General features: G+C 39.7%; 1 protein-coding gene across 6 annotated transcripts in view; it reads left to right on the forward strand.

Moving 5' to 3' along the window:
* DDAH1 (dimethylarginine dimethylaminohydrolase 1) overlaps window positions 1-18,533 on the forward strand; it is a 241,762-nt gene that overhangs the window by 40,333 nt on the left and 182,896 nt on the right. The gene's annotated exons all lie outside the window — the stretch shown is intronic.

Here is an 18,533-nt window from a genome sequence, read left to right on the forward strand (position 1 = left end):
AGAACTAAATAAGAAAATGTGGTTAAAGTTGTTTGCAAGCTCTACTACTGAAATGATGAGTTTTAGTGGTAGATGGTCACAGGATTCTGCTATATCCTGTAAAACATAAACACGGGTGCCTGGGTGGCTCAGTTGGTTGAGCATCCAACTCTTGGTTTTGGCTGAGGTCAGAGTCTCACAGTTTGTGGGTTCGAGCCCTGCATCGGGCTCAGTGCTGACAGCCAGGAGCCTGCTGGGGATTCTCTCTCCCTTTTTCTCTGCCCCTCTCCTGCACACGCACTCTCTCTTTCTCAAAATAAATAAACACAAATCTGTACAAAATCACTTACCAATTTTTGAGACGGTAACAATCAGGAATGCAAACAAATGCCTATGAAATACTTTTTTTACCTGTAATACTTTCCTATGAAATGCCAAGGCAAGGGCCAAGAGCACAAAATATTTAGGTTTCCCACAACAACTTCCCCTCCAGGCAATGGCAAGAACAAAATGACAGTAAATTTCTACTTTAGCACACAAGCATTTCTTCTGGTGTTTTTTGTTTTTTATTGTTTTGTTTTGTGTGTGTGTGTGTGTTTACTTAGAAAGATTGTATATTTTTAAAAGGAAGGTTGGTTTAGCCTAAGTTCTGCAGAGCCTCCTTCAAAGAAGAGTTTTAATCTTAGAGAAATAAAAAGGCTATCACTTAGAAAAAGTGCAGCTGGGTAGGCCTTTCAAGTTGTGACTTGATTATGGCAGGAGAATTAACTTTTCTTGAAGTACCAAACCTCCTAACTTGGCTGGGTAGTGGCAAAATGCTTGGGGACCATCAGTCTTCATTTGATCATAATGAATGATAAAGGGAAAATCACAAATGTGCTCTGATTAGTCGTCCAGTCGATAAATATTTCTAAGAGCCTATCATATGCAAGAAGTTGCTGGTTTTCGTAGGGAGGACAGGAGGATGTCTTTGGGGGTAATTGTTTAAAGATACAGGAGTTACAGTCTGGATCTCAACGAAACTTACATTCTAGTGGAGAGATAAAAGTATACATAGCCCAATCGCAAGGTACCAAGAGTAGTTTCATAGGAGAGGATAAAATGTATGATAGTTCAGAAGAATAAGAGGATGTTCTCATTTAGGGAATCAGGAAAGAATTAATGGAGGAGAGGTGGTGTGAACCAGGCTGCATGGACATATGGAATAAGGAGGAATGAAATTCCTGGTACAGGAGAAATGAAGGTCAAGGTGTAAGAGTGGGTAGACAGAAGGAACCTAAAGACAAAAGAGGGAAATAAGGCTAAAAAGTCAAACCCTAGGCTTAGAAAAAGGGGGCCATAGTAAATTGGAAAGAGCATTGGCTTGGTATAAACTGGAGTAGTGGTATATTTCCTTTTTTTCAAAGGGTCACATTTTTTTCTTATTTTAATGTTTTTGAAATCAAGAAAAACCTAACAGTCAATATGTATATTTAGTGTAATACTTCTTTATCACCTAAAAGAGGTTATTGAATCAATGGTATATCCACAATTGGTGGAAATATTTTAATATTCCATGACTGTAATTCTCTATTTCATACACACTCTATAAGCTTTTTGGAGAAATAAGAAAATGACACATGCAAAGTACTTGTCATACAGTGTGCTCAGTAAACTATTTTTACAAAAACAGGGTTGAACTAAGTTTGACAGGCAAGGGAGAAGTCCAGAAGGATTTCAAAAAGGGAGAGACAGGAAGAATCAAACTTTGACATCAAAATCACCTTCCAATATTTTCAAGAACCAGTTAGGGATGGAACGAACCTTCTTGGGACCCTATTCCAATAGTCTAGGCAAGAGGTAATGAAGGGTTAATCAAGGAGTGAACCAGTGACAGTGAGTGTGACCTTTGCCTTGCCTGAGAGGTGTTATCACCAGGACTTGCCAAAGGATGGGGTGCATCACAAGGAGAGGTAGTCGTGATTGAGAGGATTGTACTATTAGCAGAAATAGAAGACATGGGATATGATATTGTACTTTGTAAGGAAAAATATGTGTTTGGTCATTTAGATAACCAAATATCTATTTCTCCTATAGTTGGTCTTCACAGTTCCTGACTCATACCTCCCCAAACCTTTGGGATTTCCTGTGTTGAGAGAGACAAAGGTGTCTCTTGTTATGTTAATGAAATGACTTTTCTATTTCACCTAAGGAGTGAAAATACTGGTTGCCAGGAGAATCAACCTTGTGATTGGAAGCTTGGAACTTTCAATCCTACCCACCAATCTCTGGGGAGGGGGAAGCCTGGAGGTTGAAGCAGTCGCCAGCGGTCAGTGATTTAATCAATCATGGCTATGTAATGAAGCCTCCGTAAAATCCAAAGAGGAGAGGGTTCAGAGAGCTTCTGGCTTGGTGAACACTTGGGTGTCTGGAAGAGTGCACACCAGGAGAGGACGTGGAAGTTCCTCGCCCTGTACTCATACCTTGCCCTACCCATCTCTTCCGTCTGGCTGTTCCCGAATTATATCCTTTTATACTAAACCTATAATCTAGTAAGTAAAATGTATCTTGAGTTCTGTGAGGCACTCTAGCAAATTAATGGAACCCGAGGAGGAGGTTGTGGGAACCTCTGATTTAGAGCCCATTGGTCGGAAGTGCAGATAACAATCTGGACTTGTGTTTCACATCTGAAGTCCAAGGTGGGGGCCAAGGGAACTTCTAATCTATAGCTGGTTGGTCAGAAGCACAGGTAACCTGGGCTTGCAACTGACTTCTGAAGTGGTGGGGGATGGAGGGAGGGCAGTCTTGTAGGACTGAGCTCTTACCCTGTGGAATCTGATGCTATCTCTGGGTAGATAGTGTATGAATTGAGTCAAATTGTAGGACACCCAGCTGGTGTCCAAGAATTGCTTGACAGCATTGGGGGAAACCCCTCCACCCACACACATGCTGAAATTGGTGATCTAGAACATTTTATGGGAGAGGCAGCAAGTGCAGAAGCAAAGCTGATATGTTTGATTTGAGACCCCTTGAACCCAGCTCCAGATGGAGATGTCCAGGGAGCATTTAGAAATTCGTAATTTCATTTTGGAAACCAGAGACTAAAGATGTCATTTTAGAATCATATTCATTCAGGTGATGGTTGAATCCATGGAGGCAGATAAGATTTTTAAGGAAGGGAATATACAAGGAAAAGAGAAGAAAATTAAAGAATGGAGACTTTAAACAGGAACCAGAGAAAGAAGAATTTGAGCATTTGGAGAAGAACTGGAACAGGACCATGAACCTGAATCCAAAGAGAAACAGTGCTAAGCATGAGCACACATTCACAGACAAATTGGTATGAATAGATACTTTTTTTCTCTTTCTTTTTCTTTTTGTAATTGAGATATAATTGACATATAACATATTGGTTCCAAGCATATGGGTGTGGTGTGGTGACTATATTAATACTATATTGTATATTTGAGTGTTGCTAAGCAAATAGATACTAAAAGCTTCCATCACAAGAGATGCCTCTTTGCACACCTGACTTGTCTTTGAGTATCTCTTGGCGTTTGGCTGTCATCTTTTTCCTGCTTTCACTTCTTTCCTTTTGCTTCGATTTCTGAGCCCTTTTCATTTTGACCTGCATTTCTGTGGTTGCTTTAGTAGCTTTGAGGGGTTTTATTTTATTTTTTTCCCCTCTTGCTCATGTGCTTGTGGGAAAATGCAGAGCACAGACTTTCCAAGGCAGACCCTTAGGGTAATCCAATACTGATGCTTAAGAATGTCAGAGAAAAATAAAACTAAGCCCACCTGGGCAAAATCATGGAGTCAAGCCTCCGGTGTTCCTCTTTTATGGCAATTCAACACTAATAATAATAATAATATGACCATCTGGTTTAGGATCCAAGCACAGACCTACCTAAATTCACTTTAAAATTTCCTGGAAAAGATACTCTTGCTTGTCACACAGAACCTTCCTACTCCTCTTCAGTTCGTCCCATTGTGTTGATAGTTCTACTTCCATGTTGTTTTATACAGTAATTAGTTCTTTCTTTACCTTGCCATTCAGGGTCCTTTAAATAAGCACATATCCACAGAACCCATTTGAAATTTTGAGAAAACTACCCCATAGCTTATGTTGAATACATTATAATATAGCCAAATGTACTTGCAGAAAGTGCTAGTCTATCTCTGCCATAAAGTTTTATACATCAATAGCCTGTTGGCAGAGCATTTAGTTCTAGTGTTGGAAACTTGTAGGCATGGAGTAGGTTTGGTTTTGATTTTCCGGCTAATGGGAATTGAGATGTGAGTGTTCAGTGCAGCACCAAATATGTGACTCTGTTAATGTGTCAGTTTTAACAGCAAAAACAGAATTGGCTTTACCAAAGGGAAAAAGAACACACGTTTATTTTCTGTGTTTTTTGTTTTTTTTGTTTTTTCTAATTTTAACAATGGTTTTGATAGCTTTAAAAAATGCTCTTGTTGGGGCGCCTGGGTGGCTCAGTCGGTTGAGCGTCTGTCCGACTTCGGCTCAGGTCATGATCTCATGGTTCATGACTTCGAGCACTGCGTCAGGCTCTGTGCTGATAGCTCAGAGCCTGGAGCCTGCTTCAGATTCTGTGTCTCCCTCTCTCTCTGCCCCTTCCCTGCTCATGCTCTGTCCCTCAAAAATGAATAAACGTTAAAAAAAAAATTTTTTTTTAATGCTCTAGTTGACTAAACCAAATTAAGACTTTTGAATGAGAGCAATTAAAAGATGTCAGGCCCTTAAGATTATACTTTACTGAGTCTGGGCCAAGATTGGGGCATCTTATTTCTAAGAAACTTCCCTAATTTTCTGATACACACCAAAGTTTGATGATCCTTGTTTTTCTGAAATAAGTTCTAAACTAAGGTACAAAAACCTGAATGCAAGTAGGGAACTATCCAGTAAAAATAATAATAATAATAATAATAATTATTATTATTATTATTATTATATATTTAAATTAGCTATATATACTAAAACCTCCAATTATTTGTAGCTTATATAGATATGCACTAAAATAATTGAGTAAATCCTGTAAAAGAAGGACATGTTTTTGTGAAAATTTGTGGAAGAATGGAGAACTTTCAGAAAACTGAAAGAGAGCCAATATCCTATCTAAATAGTTTTGAAGGAATAGACGAGATCCAGCCAACTGCAGGCTGTGTGTTTAATTTCCATTGCTGAAAAGAACACACAGCACTGGGAATATTGTCATAATGTTGGTTTGGTAAGTGAGCAACTGTTCTTTAACCCGACTTAGGCAGAGCAGAAGGAAGTGGACTGAAACCAGAACGTGAGGGATTTAGGTTAGAAGGTAAGTTTTATGACTGGGAGGAATATTGGAACAACTTCCTAAGAAACATTGTGCAACCTCTTTCTCTAGAGGTCTTTAAAAATAGGACAGATTTTTGTGTCTGATTTAAATCTGGTGCTGCCCAAAGCTGAAGGAAAGCCAAAGAGCTTTATTTTATGCCTCATATATATTTTGAAGACCTTTTAAAATCTATTTCCTCATTTCAAATATTGGAAACTAAGGATTTGTGTTATAGTATGACATCATTGATTTTTAAAATATTCTTCCACCTTAAGTAAAGTTTGCTATACAAAGATATATATCTTTGTGTCACCTATCTATCTATATGGATTTAGATTTATATCTCCTATATATATGGCTTCCATCTCATTTCCATGAGGAAAGAAAAAATTGCTAAGCACATCCACTCCCACCCCACCTCCTTTTTTTCTTTTGCTTTGGCACACTATGTTGTGTATACATGTGACCAAAAACAGAGTTCAAATGAGTAGTCACAGCAACCTTTTCTGGCAGGCTTTGGCAAATCAAGTATATGCTATATAATGTATAATAATTATACATGAAGAAAAGAGGCAGAGGGCCCAGAAGCTCTTGGCAGCTGTGCTGTCTGGTTAGAAAAGGAAGCAAGTTACAGAGTTTGGACATTCAGTTCTGAGACGTTATTCCTGAGTCAACAGGATTTTAATTATGTATGTGGCTTAGGAGAGACATTTACGCAAGAGGAACATATTGTTGTCGAATGTGTTTGTGATTTTGCTCCTGGTTCAGAATTGGAAGGAAGCAGAAAGTAATTTCTGAAGGTACGTAACTGAATTGAAGGAACATAGAATAACGGATACCTCTCGTACTGGCAGGAAAACAGCCAATATCCTGGCTTTCCCTTCCTATTCCCTCACTCAACACCGTACCTTGTCTTTTATAGTTACCCTTTTGCAAAAAGCAACAACAATTAAAAAATACACATATTATCACAAGACACTTATATATTTCAGGTCATACTAGTTAGAAATAAAGGCTGTGTTAAATATAACCTCATCTTTGAACATCTTTTTCTTCTGTCATAATGTTGAGGTCACTGAAAGTGTTTATAAGTTCATTGTGTCCTCATGTTTATTTTAGTCTAGTTTTGGAAAAAGTTGAAAATGTACTGCACTGAAACTGAAATGCTGCATGGGGAATAGGAAGAGTATTCTGAGTTATGTGGATAAGTTCTCTTACGGATAGAGTAGAGGGGAGCAAGGAGCCTGCAGAAGACAAAGATTTTAGCTTTTCAGAAAGTTAAGCGTTGCTTCCTGTGACTCTATTCACTGATTCATTCACTGATTGGTTGATTGATTGATTTGGTCATTCAGTATTTAGTGAGCACCTACAATACGTCAATTCTATCATTTAGGTTTATAGCAGTAGACCTATGATTATCCTTTTTTTTTTTTAACTTACCTTCTCCACGCCCATTCATGTGTGCAGTAATGATAATGACATTTTCTGCTTTTAATAGCTAACAGTTCTTGAGCAATTACCAGACATTGTCCTACGGGCATTTTATAAATTACCTTACTTAATTTTCACAGCAAGCAATCTTATGAGATGGGTTTTGTTAACAACCTCATTTAGATAGGAAGGGCCTAAATACAGGGAGGATAGGTATCTTGCACAAGGTTATATACCTGATGAGTGAACCAGGGCTTTTGGACTCCGAGCCTTTTTTTTAACCACCATCCTGTACTGCCTCCCAGTATTATTTATTCTATGATTTTTTTTTTGCCATAGAGATTTTCTTTAAGTACACATTCTCAAGGCTGCCTCTACGCCTCATTGAAGGACCATTTTTACCTTCTGTGCTCATCTCTTTTACATCATTGAAAATCCATCTGTAATTTTTTAAATTAAAACTTAAAAAAAAATTTTTTTTTAACGTTTATTTATTTTTGAGACAGAGAGCGATAGAGCATGAACGGGGGAGGGTCAGAGAGAGGGAGACACAGACTCTGAAACAGGCTCCAGGCCCTGAGCTGTCAGCACAGAGCCCAATGCGGGGCTCGAACTCACGGACGGCGAGATCATGACCTGAGCCAAAGTCAGCCGCTTAACCGACTGAGCCACCCAGGGGCCCCAAATTAAAACTTTTTTTAATGTTTATTTTTGAGAGAGACAGACAGAGTGTGAGTGGGGGAGGGGCAGAGACAGAGGGAGACACCGAATCCAAAGCAGGTTCCAGGCTCTGAGCTGTCAGCACAGAGTCCAACATGGGGCCTGAACCCACAACCTGTGAGATCATGACCTGAGCCGAAGTGGGATGCTTAACCAACTGAGCCACCCAGGTGCCCCCATTTGAGGATGTTTTTTAAAAAAAAAAAACAACAAACTGTGTGAGTTCCCATTTGTTTTAGATTTTTCAGCACTTAATGCAGTCTCGGTTCTCTCTTAAAACCTTACAAGGTAACCAAATCAATGTGGCATATTTGTAAAGGTTAATGTAAAGTAAATGACTTTAGAATAAAAAGTGACGTTTTGTCACTCAAATGTCCATATAGAAAAAAGCAATCCTTGCTTTGAGTGTGAGTAACTAAAAATCCTAAAATCTTGTGAGCTTCTTTGGGAAAGGGAAGAAAAGTGCAAAATGTATCTCTGTGTATACAGTATTGATCTCCTCCAACTTAGTAAGAGATTATAAGATAGTCTTCAGCAAACCTAGAAATGACAACTATGATTTTATAAGCATGAGAACTCGAATCATGTTTCTTTAATACCATATTATTCAGTTATACCTTCCCAAAAAAACATCCTTTTAAGATGAGCCAGATATGCCAAAGCAACATATCATCTTAGAGCAATTGAAGGTTTTAGGGTTTCCCCCACTGGAATCCTATTTCCAGTTGACAGATTTTGAAGGTTCCCCCAGGGTTTTAGTAGATGTTATGTACCTTTTAATGTAGGGCTTGCAAACAGCAAATGATCACTTTGTTAGAACCTGGGGGGTTCATACTGGGCTCTGCTCTGTGCACCCCAGAGTTAACATGTAAAATGGCTGGGGAACATTTAAAAACCAGGTTCTCTATTTCATATCCTGGCTCCACCACCTGCTAGATGGTTGTGTGATACTGAGCATACTACTTAAACTCCTAGTGCCTTGGGTTTTGGTTCTCTAGGTTGAGAGTAACATCAGGATTTATCTCATAAAGTTGTTGCCAAATAAGATAATCTGTGGAAAGCACATGGCAGAGTGCCTGGCCCATAATAAATACCCAATAAATGTTCGATTTTATCCATCTCAGCAGTGGTGAGATTGAAGGTGATGTGTTGAACTCAGTTTTGTTTTTTTTTTACAAGACCTTCATAGAATTATTTGATATTCACACTGTAATTCATAGCTTCACGGCACTAGAAACCTCAAGGGTTTTTGGTATTTTTTAGTTGCTCAAAGAAGAAAAGATTGTTTTTCTCTATATGGACATTGGAAGTAAAAGTCACTTTATAATCTAAAATAATTTATTTTACGTTAACCTTTACAATGATGCTATCTTGATTTGGTCATATTACAAAGCTTTTAGAGAGAATCAAGAGTGCAAATGGATAGTTTTGGACATCTTGCCTCTGCAGCCAGGAGATTTGGTTAGTGAGGTATGCAGATGGAGACTATGGGGTGTTTAAGCACAGCAGTGAATGGCATGGACTCTGGATTGGGAAAGGTTAGAGGGTCCTGGATCAAGTGGAAGGAGATAGACCTGTGATTTTTCCCAGATTGTTAACAGGTATGGCCTACAAATGATTCCCTAGTCAAACAAGTATGGAAAATCCCAGGTTAAATGTGGTTAAATGGCTTTCTTTATTGTAGAACCAATCAATAATCAGCCTTAATCTGGATTCCAGCCCCATCTCTTGCGACCTGTGTGACTGAAGCAAGTTGGTTAACTTCTTCTGTCTGTTTCCCCAGTTGCAAAATGGGGACCGTAATAGCACCTTCATTGGTTTATTATGAGTTAAATGAGTTAAAACTTGGTCCTGGCTTATAGGAAGCTCTATATAAGTGTCAAGTCTTATTAATGTGTGGAAGGAGCATAGGAACTGGTGTCGTTAAATCCCAGCTGTGGACTTTGGGCCACAAAATTTAACATCTTCGAGGCACTAAAGAGTGCAAAATGAAGGAGCAAAAATACCTCCTTCCTCAGCTCATTGTGAGCAGGGTCATATACACAAGAGATATTGAACATATAAACTATATTACAGTGTGACATGGTAGGTATACCATAATTGGCAGGTCTCTATTAGTTTCATTGACTAAAATACATAAACACTGGGTTGATGGCACTGAAGATCTGCATAAATCAGTAGAAAGCAACTTGTGCATTAACATGTGGAGTATCCTGAGCTTCTGTCTTTTCCCCATTGTTCAGACACGTGAGAAGTTGAAATGGATCTCTGTCAGTGTTGACTATGTAGTGGCTTCGGGCCTTAGGAGTCAGGGTTGGGAGAGGCCAGAAGTGCCTGGATTGTGGGGCATAAATAGCCCCTCTAACTGCAAACTGTTAACTGTAATATTCGGCATTACATTCAAATAAGATTTCACTGGTCAAATAAATTTGGAATGTCCTGGATTAAACATGGGTAAATAACTTTATCGTAGAACCATTCCAATGCTTTGCTGTGCTAATCTGATTGTTGGATACAAATTTGGAAATGTTAGAAAAGGAATGCTGTTTGCAGCATTTCCTAAATCAATCCTTTTCTTCTTTCCCCATAAAATGTCTTGTGAGACTGAAGAGCCTTAGAATGCGCTTGGGAAGAACTGACCTGGGCAGTCCTGGGGCCATTGTGTCCACTTCAGTCCCCAGAGGTGGCTAATGACCTGGAATGTCATTCAGGCTTTGTTGTTATCAGCAGGATTCAGCCTCAATTTGTTTCTAGTAATGAGGCAGCAGCACATTTAAACCTGTAATAGGTTGAACTATATGATGATGATATTTGCTTGTCTTTGACCTACTAAAATAACAGTTTCATATAATTCAAACTCATAGGATAGTGACTTCCCTTTATGTCCACCAGGTTCAGAACCTTTCCTAACCATACCGGAAGGAGAGTAGTTAGTGTCTAGGAACTGGATTCTCCTGCTTTGTACCTTCATTTAATAAATCTTCATGGAAAGCCTTTTACAGTTGACCTTGAACAACACAGGTTTGAAATGATTGGGTCCACTTACACACAGATTTTTTTTTTTTATAAATATAGTACAGTATTGTAAATGTATTTTCTCTTTCTTACAGTTTTTTTCAAGTTTATTTTAAGTTTATTTATCATGCACGCGTGCACACGTTGGGGGTAGGGGCAGAGAGAGAGGAAGAGTGAGAATCCCAGCACAGAGCCTGATGGTGGGGGCGGGGGGAGCTGAACGGGGGGAGGGCTTCGTCTCAGGAACCGTGAGATCAAGAGTCAGACACTTAACTGAGCCACCTAGGCGCCCCACTTTCTTACAATTCTCTTAATAACATATTCTTTTCTCTAGCTTACTTTATTGTAAGAATACAGTATGTAATACTGTAACGTACAAAATGTGTTCATCTATGTTATCCGAGAGGCCATGGTCAACAGTAGGCTATTAGTAGTTAAGTTTTTGGGGTATCAAACATATGTGGATTTTTGACTGTGCAGGAGGTCTGCGCACCTAACCTCCATGTTGGTAAGGTCAGCTGTGTACGTTTCAGTGCTGTCCATAACAACTTATCTATAAAATATTAGCTTCCTCCCTCTTATTTTAGTTGGAAGGGGCTAGAGGCCTCCTGGAAGGGAGCTGCTGCTGGCTTTGGAGATAGTGAGCTGCCCTGAAGAGTGATTGGCACTTGCTTCACACTAGTCTGGCTATATAGAGAAAGCTGACTCTTGGAGGGGGCTGCAAGTTAAAGTGGGTGATTAATTTAAAATTCATTTAGTCATCTCTTCTTTACCTCATTCCTTTGTTATGAAGTACCCAATGTGCCTAGTTCACTGTGCCAGTTTGGAGATGCAACAGTGGACAGGAGAACACCCCTGCCTGCCTTTTGCACCAAGAGGCTAGAGGGAGGCAGAGATCAACAGGCATTGGGTGTGGTGGGCAAATCAGGGGAGGCCCTGTGAAGAAAGCCAGGTGGGGACGGAGGATGGAAGGGCATGTTGAGAGCTCTGTAGTCATAATTCTCTGCTCTGGGTGGGGACGAAGTTTATAGTGTTTCCACCTCAACTGCCACTAATGAGGAGTCCCATTCAGTAAGGTAATTGTCAAAGGGTCACTCTTATCAAAAGAGTCTGTCCGTCTTGATGTCCAGGGAATCCACCTTGTGGTATTTGGGGTTTTAACATACCTCTCTCTCAACACCAATTTGTTGACTCTATAGGCAGCATCAAGAAAAAGCACCAGTAGGCTCCATTTTAATTCACATTACACAAAAATCTCAATTTACAAATCAGATAGGTTAAAGGGAAACATACAGTCTTTTCAGTGTTGTCAGCTTACTGGATTCTGACCAGTCCATCAATTTTATTGACAAGTACCGGACCTCCATATTAGGGAATCATCAGACACACTACAGACAGAATCTCCATATGCACACATAGAGAGTCACCACCAAATTTCTTTAATTATTATCTTTTTTGGGTAACTAATGTCTGATCTTGTCTTCAAAAGTCAAATTTATAGATGAATTCTAAAGAATCCTCAAGGGCTCAGAGCCATACTCTGCATTTATCCTCATGCTGGATATGGCCTTTTCATAATTCTAAATGAGCTAGTAGAAATCTGTTATAATAAAGGCTAGACTTACTCTTAATTTTTTATTCTATTAAATATCATTATCTTTTTTTTTTAACATTTTTACTTATTTTTGAGAGATATAGTGAGAACGAGTGCAAGTAGAGGAGGGGCAGAGAGACACACACACACACACACAGAATCTGAAGCAGGCCCCAGGCTCTGAGCTGTCAGCACAGAGCCAGACATGGGGCTTGAACCCACGAACCGTGAGATCATGAGCTGAGCCAAAGTCGATGCTCAACCGACTGAGACACCCAGGCGCCCCTATCTTTTCTTTTAAAAAAAAATGGGGAGTAGGGAGGGGTCAGAAGCCTAAAGAAAAGAGGTAACTTAATTTTTAAGTTTGAAAGGTTGTAAAGAATCTTCTTCAAAAAGAAGGGATTGCATACTATTCTCATTTTTAAAAAGGTAATGTGCTTCAAAATATAACATGATAATGATCATATTAACTTAAAGATACAGTCGTTTTATTAGCACTCACTTATTTCCTTAATTCATCTCAAATTGATACCTGTATTATTGCCTTACAACATTTTATTTTCTTTAATAGAATTATGAAATTATTTGAAGGGCCAAGTAAAATAGTATTTCTCAAACTCCAGGTTATGACCCATTAATGGGTAAGGAAATGAATAAAATGAGTCATAATTGATATTTTATACAAATTAAGAAATAGAAGAGAAGAGAAAATACCAGAAATGCATTCACTTTGTAAAGGTAGGTTTTGTTTTGTGAAATTTTGTTGAGTGCGTGTGTATGCATGTACACACACATATGTATGTGTGTATATATGTGTATGTATGTATATACACATACACATACATAGACATATACACATACACATACATACACACATGTATATACATTTGCACATATATGTGTATATAAATACCATATAAACATGTACATGTGAGTGTACTGAATGAAAATTTTAAATGTATCTCTTATTGTGGAATGCAGACAAAAAGTTTCAGAGAAATCCTGTGGTGAAGAATATTCAAAATAAAAAGTAAAAAAAAAAAAATGACCATGGTACCCTACCCACTAAATATGATTTTAAATGCTAAATATCTTTATTAAAGCAATGTCTTCAGCCTTAGCAAGTTTACAGTTCTAATAAAAAAAGGCATTCAGGCAAAATGTATTTTCATATATGGGTATGTGTGTGCATGCATACAGGCACCTACCTATAAATAGAATTTCTAAAACCTTCAAATATATTTAAAACTTTTAAAACATATTTAGAAATAGGACTTCCTGATTCTATGAATAACTGTCGTTAATAACATAAAGTCAAAGGTGCAGTTATGCTGATATTTTAACAACATTCACACACTAAGCTAAAGGCCAGTATGAAAACAAATTGCAGGTAGTTGCTACTTTTTTCATTGAAAATTTACAGCCTATTTAGCACCTACCCTGTCACTTTAGCCTGGAACGATAGTAGGTGGTCTGTGTGATGCAGTTGGAATCCAGAGAGAAATTCTGAAACTGCATTTAATGGTTGAGAAGAGACAGTCTTATCCTTCCTCTTAATGATTTCCCCCCTGATCTGCCTCTGATCTGAACTGGTCTTCCTGAACGTTGTAATACTGCTCTGCCCGTTCTTCATCATGGACCATATAGGCTTCCCGGGAACTCTCAGGACGAAAAACATTCCAGACATTCCTTAACACAACGTTCCTCAAAAGGTTGGTTTCTTAGGATCCTGTGGAAGCGCTGCCCGCGTGGTTCACAGAGGCCGCCGCACAGGCCTCTTTCAGGAGCAGATGGGCCAGACAGCGGCAGCTGTCTCTGCTCTGAAAGACTCGCTTTGCTCAACTGGAGCCCATCAGACTCGCCTTTAGAGGGGTAAATGAGGACACTGGGATTCTCGGTAGACAAGAACCAGTCAGTGGGGCCGAGTTTCCAGCAGCACAAGGAAGCTACACATAGATTGTATATCTTGGTGTGATGTGTGTTTTCTTTGGAAAGAGGAATTTAAATGAAGTTTCCTATAGCAAAGTCTTGGCCCCCCAAATCCAAGAGTCTCAGAGTTACTTTTAATGAATTCAAGAACCGGTAATTCTACACTGGAACTCTTCTTAGCTGCCTTTCTTACACAAATAATTACAGGATACACCATTTCCTTCTTTTTCCCTATTAATAATTACAACTCTGCCTCTCTCTCCACCCTCCATCCCTCCCTCTCTCCTCCCTATGCCTCTCATACACTTCCTTTGAAGTTGTCTAAGTCTCCTTTTAGACCAGGGACAAATTGATATCAAATGTTCCAGGGTTGAAGGTTTCTAAGGATGAAAAGACAAACCCAAAAAACATCTTTTACCTATGACTGGGTCCCTTCACATTCTTTCCGCCTGACTGACTGTTCACGGCAACCCCTGGGGGGGTTGATTTGCCTACAACTCTCCTCACCCAACTCAGCCCCTCTTGGTTTCCACATTCCTTGATAATTACAGCCAAACCCAGCATCTTTCTCAGAAATACAAAACCCTAGTGCAACATCTTACACACAATTCTTCCGTGAAATACGAGTTCGTGAGTGTTACAGGATGCACTCACATACCTGGACCTGAGTGATCTGACCAGCGGAGTTTGTCCTGAGGCTCTATTCTTTCTCAGTGACCCATGAGATGCTGAACAAATTAGAGGTGTTCTATATTCAGCATATGATTGACTGCCGATGAAATATGACTCAGAGCCCAGAGGTGCAGTACAGAACGGGATGATTAAGAAGCTGAGAGATCATTTCACATTCCAAATGTATAGTATGATAGCTGGAGGAAATTGTACCAGCTTCAGTATAAGTATTTTTCTCTCCTCTTGTCTTCCCTCCATGCAGTAGTGGGCTGAGGCTCCCGGAACATGTTGCTACAATGAGAGTAAGGTGGGCAGTACTGTTTTCCTGTAGCACGTATAAGATAACACATTTCCATGTTCTTTGTTTCCATATTTGTCAATCACTTTCCTGGGTCATTTACCAGAAGGCCTCCTGACTTTGGAATCTGTGGCAGAATTTTCAGCTGCCAGCTCTAAAACAAAGAAACCCACCTAGACAAATCCTGTAAGATGTCATCATCTAAAAATACCCCTTAGTGGGTTATTGAGAGCAGGAAATGAAGCACAGATAGCAAGTTCACACTGACTTGTTGAAGTCACTATGGAGCGTTTACAAGGATCCCACAGATGACTAAAATTAGTTTATTCTGCACAGCATTATCCACTGCTGACTCAAGATGGTGATACAAGCAGTGTTAAGCTGTGAGCTCACCAGGAAGCTCATTCCCTAAAATTATTCTCTGGCTGGGAAAGACCCCTAGGTCACATCAGTGGTTGGAAGATGGGACATTAATAGCAACTTGTTCTGCCATCACTCAGAAACTGTGTTTTCCTGTTGTCTCCCGTTCTCTGTTTCTTGCAGATGTAGAAGCCTCCTGATCAGCCTGTTGTCTCTCCGTGCTCAAGGGTATGGGATGTGCATGTGTGTGTGTTTGTATGTGTGAATATCATTCTTTTATTTGTGTAATACAATGATTAAAAAACACGGAGGCTAAGTGATCTGGGAAGGACCATCCAGCAACTCACCAACACTCAAAACTGAGTGTCCTATAATTTCAGTCCTGTAATTTTCAAAGACTTTTAGACATACTGAGCCTTTGCTGTTTCTCCTATAAAGCAAAATGCAGGCTCTAAGAGTTGCCTTAATGTAGGTGGTCAACTGATTAGAAACATGTTCAGGTAGGTGTAGGCAGAAAATATACAGACACATGTGCTGTTGGGGTGGTTTTTCTGTTGTGAGAAAAGGTTTTCTGTTTAAGGGCAAACTTATTAAAATGAAGCTGCATCCTCACTCTACTAAAAGTTACCATCTTTGTTGATTCACTCAAGAGGTCGGTTCAATTAAAGAAAAAAAAAAAAGTCTTACAAATCAACTCTTTGAATTGGCTAATCAATCTTTTTTTTTTTTTTTTTTTAAGTAGCTCTGGCATTTCTATATCAGCCCATACCCTGTTATGTTCTCTCTTCATGGCTGATTTTATATTTCTTTTCATATGGATTTTTTATCGTGTTCATTTCAGGACCCAAATAGATATTCTTTAGTGTGTACCAGAGTCATTTTGGTTCTAAATCATTCTATTTCTCTGTAGGTGCCCATTCTCGGCCACTGATAACTTTGCCCCATCTGTTTAATCCATTTTCTGGTTTATTAAGTACTGGGATTATTTCTTTGGTGACAAAGCCCTCAAACTATGCATCACTGATTTTCTATTTTTGAAGCCCTGGAATTTTCCTTGTTGGGACATTGAGTGCTTCATTTCTAATTAGGCTTTCCTTCTTACTCATATTTGGCTTTGCTTTATCAATAAATTACACAACCAATAATTGGGAACAGGATTTCAGAGTGTGCTGCAAACACGAGTCCCAGTGGTTTGTGGGAAAGAAGGAGCATTCAGGGAGAAATGGGATTGGATTGCATTGCAGGCAACAGGGCTATCACACTGGAGAATGTAATGGGAAGTTGTTAATTTTTTAAGCAACAGCTGGACTCAGGTTGGTAGTAGTTCTATTTTGTAGCCAGACAGAAGTTTTTAGTAGAAACTTTCCCATTTTGTTAGCTATTCCCTTTAAAATAACCTTTTGTATGAAAAAGCATCTTTAGAAAAAGCCATTGGACCCGTTCAGTTGTAAAACCAGGGTTAAGCATAACACTCCAGAAGTGTTTTCCAAGATCCAGTCCTTTTTTGAGAGAGAGAGAGAGAGAGAGAATGAGTGAGAGGGTGGGGGGAGGGGCAGAGAGAGTCTCAATCAGGCTCCACACGCATGGAACCCGACATGGGTCTTGATCTCATGACTCTGAGATAATGATCTGAGCCAAAATCAAGAGTCAGACGCTTAACTGACTGAGCCACCCAGGCGCCCCAAGATCTTGTTCTAATACTTCCACCTCCATGAAGTTTTTCCTGATCCCCCAGCTCAGAACCATGATTCCATCCTCCCAGCTCCCAGGCACTCGGAGATAATCCCAGTTAGACACTTAGCACAGAGCATGGTATAAAGAAAGCATTCAGCAGGTTTTCATTATTACCATCTCTGCTTCTTTGTAGCATGTATCACCTTCTGCTGGAAGGTCCAAATCATCATTTTATCCTCAATGTGATTTGCACTTTCTGGATACTTGCTAAGCATGTATTGAATGAATAACAGATTTTCAGACCTACTCAGGTATCTTTGTATGCCTGTGAAAAACACATTTCAGTAAGTGTGGTGATAATGAATGTTCAATGAATGGTTATAAACAGAAACTTCCATTGTAACTTTTGAAAGGCAGCCAAAGTTCAGTCTTTGTGTTCACAGGGTTAACTTTTCTAATGTCCTTTTAGTGCCAAAGACATTAAACAACAGCTTTACTTCTGGGCCCAGTCCTGTAAATAACGTGCTGGTTATTTAAATAACTGGCTTCATCAGCACTTCCCATGGGTAGAGTACAATAATTATGGCTAATACTTATTGGGCATTTGTTTTGTGCCAAGCTATGTCCTGAGTACTTTATATACAGTCACTCATTTCCTTCTGCAAATTGGTCTAAAGGTGAGGCACTGAGGCACAGTGAGGTGAAATCCCTTGCCCCAGGTCACGCTCTTGCCAAATACGGAATTACAGCCAGAGAGCTGGGCTGTAGTTGGAAAGTTATGGCTTTGATGGCACATATCACCCTGTTTCCTGCAAAATGCTAAAATCAGAGCAAATGCCAGAATCAGTCCAGCCAAGATGCTGCTGCACAGAAATTTAATGTCTCTTTCAAATATATTTGAACTTTCAGCTATCTTCTTTCTGGCAGGTGTCCCAAGGAGAGAGGGGAAGGAGGGCCACAGAAGCAGTTGCTTTTAGAGTCTTAGACCCCATATCCTTGCAGATATCTGCTCTACTCCATCAGTAAGCACCATCCTGCCTTATATTCTCCCACATCCCCTTGTAATCTCATCTCTGCCAGCTCTTCCCTGGGCTGTGAATTTTCTACTTTTCTCCCCTCTTTCAACTGTTTGGGCCCTAGAAATCATTTGAGATGCAACTTGGATGGCAGTTCTTGCTAGAAGCCCTCCCTAACCATCCCAGACAGGTGTCAGAGCCACAGCAACTCTCTGAGTACCACCTGTCCTGGCTTCTTGTTCTGTATTATAAAATTGTTTTAATGTTTATTTTTGAGACAGAGAGAGAGACAGAGTGCTAATAGGGGAGGGTCAGAGAGAGAGGGAGACACAGAAGCTGAAGCAGGCTCCAGGTTCCGAGCTGTCAGCACAGAGCCCAACATGGGGCTCGAACTCCCCAACCGTGAGATCATGACCTGAGCCGAAATCGGACGCTTACTGACTGAGCCACCCAGGTGCCCCTTGTTCTGTGTCATAATTGTTAGCTTAATAGTCTCTGCTACTAGACTGTGAACTCGTCAGGGTGGGGACCTG

Source organism: Panthera pardus, unplaced genomic scaffold (assembly GCF_024362965.1).
Source record: "Panthera pardus isolate Hobbes unplaced genomic scaffold, ASM2436296v1 HiC_scaffold_11, whole genome shotgun sequence".
Classification (NCBI taxonomy): domain Eukaryota; kingdom Metazoa; phylum Chordata; class Mammalia; order Carnivora; family Felidae; genus Panthera; species Panthera pardus.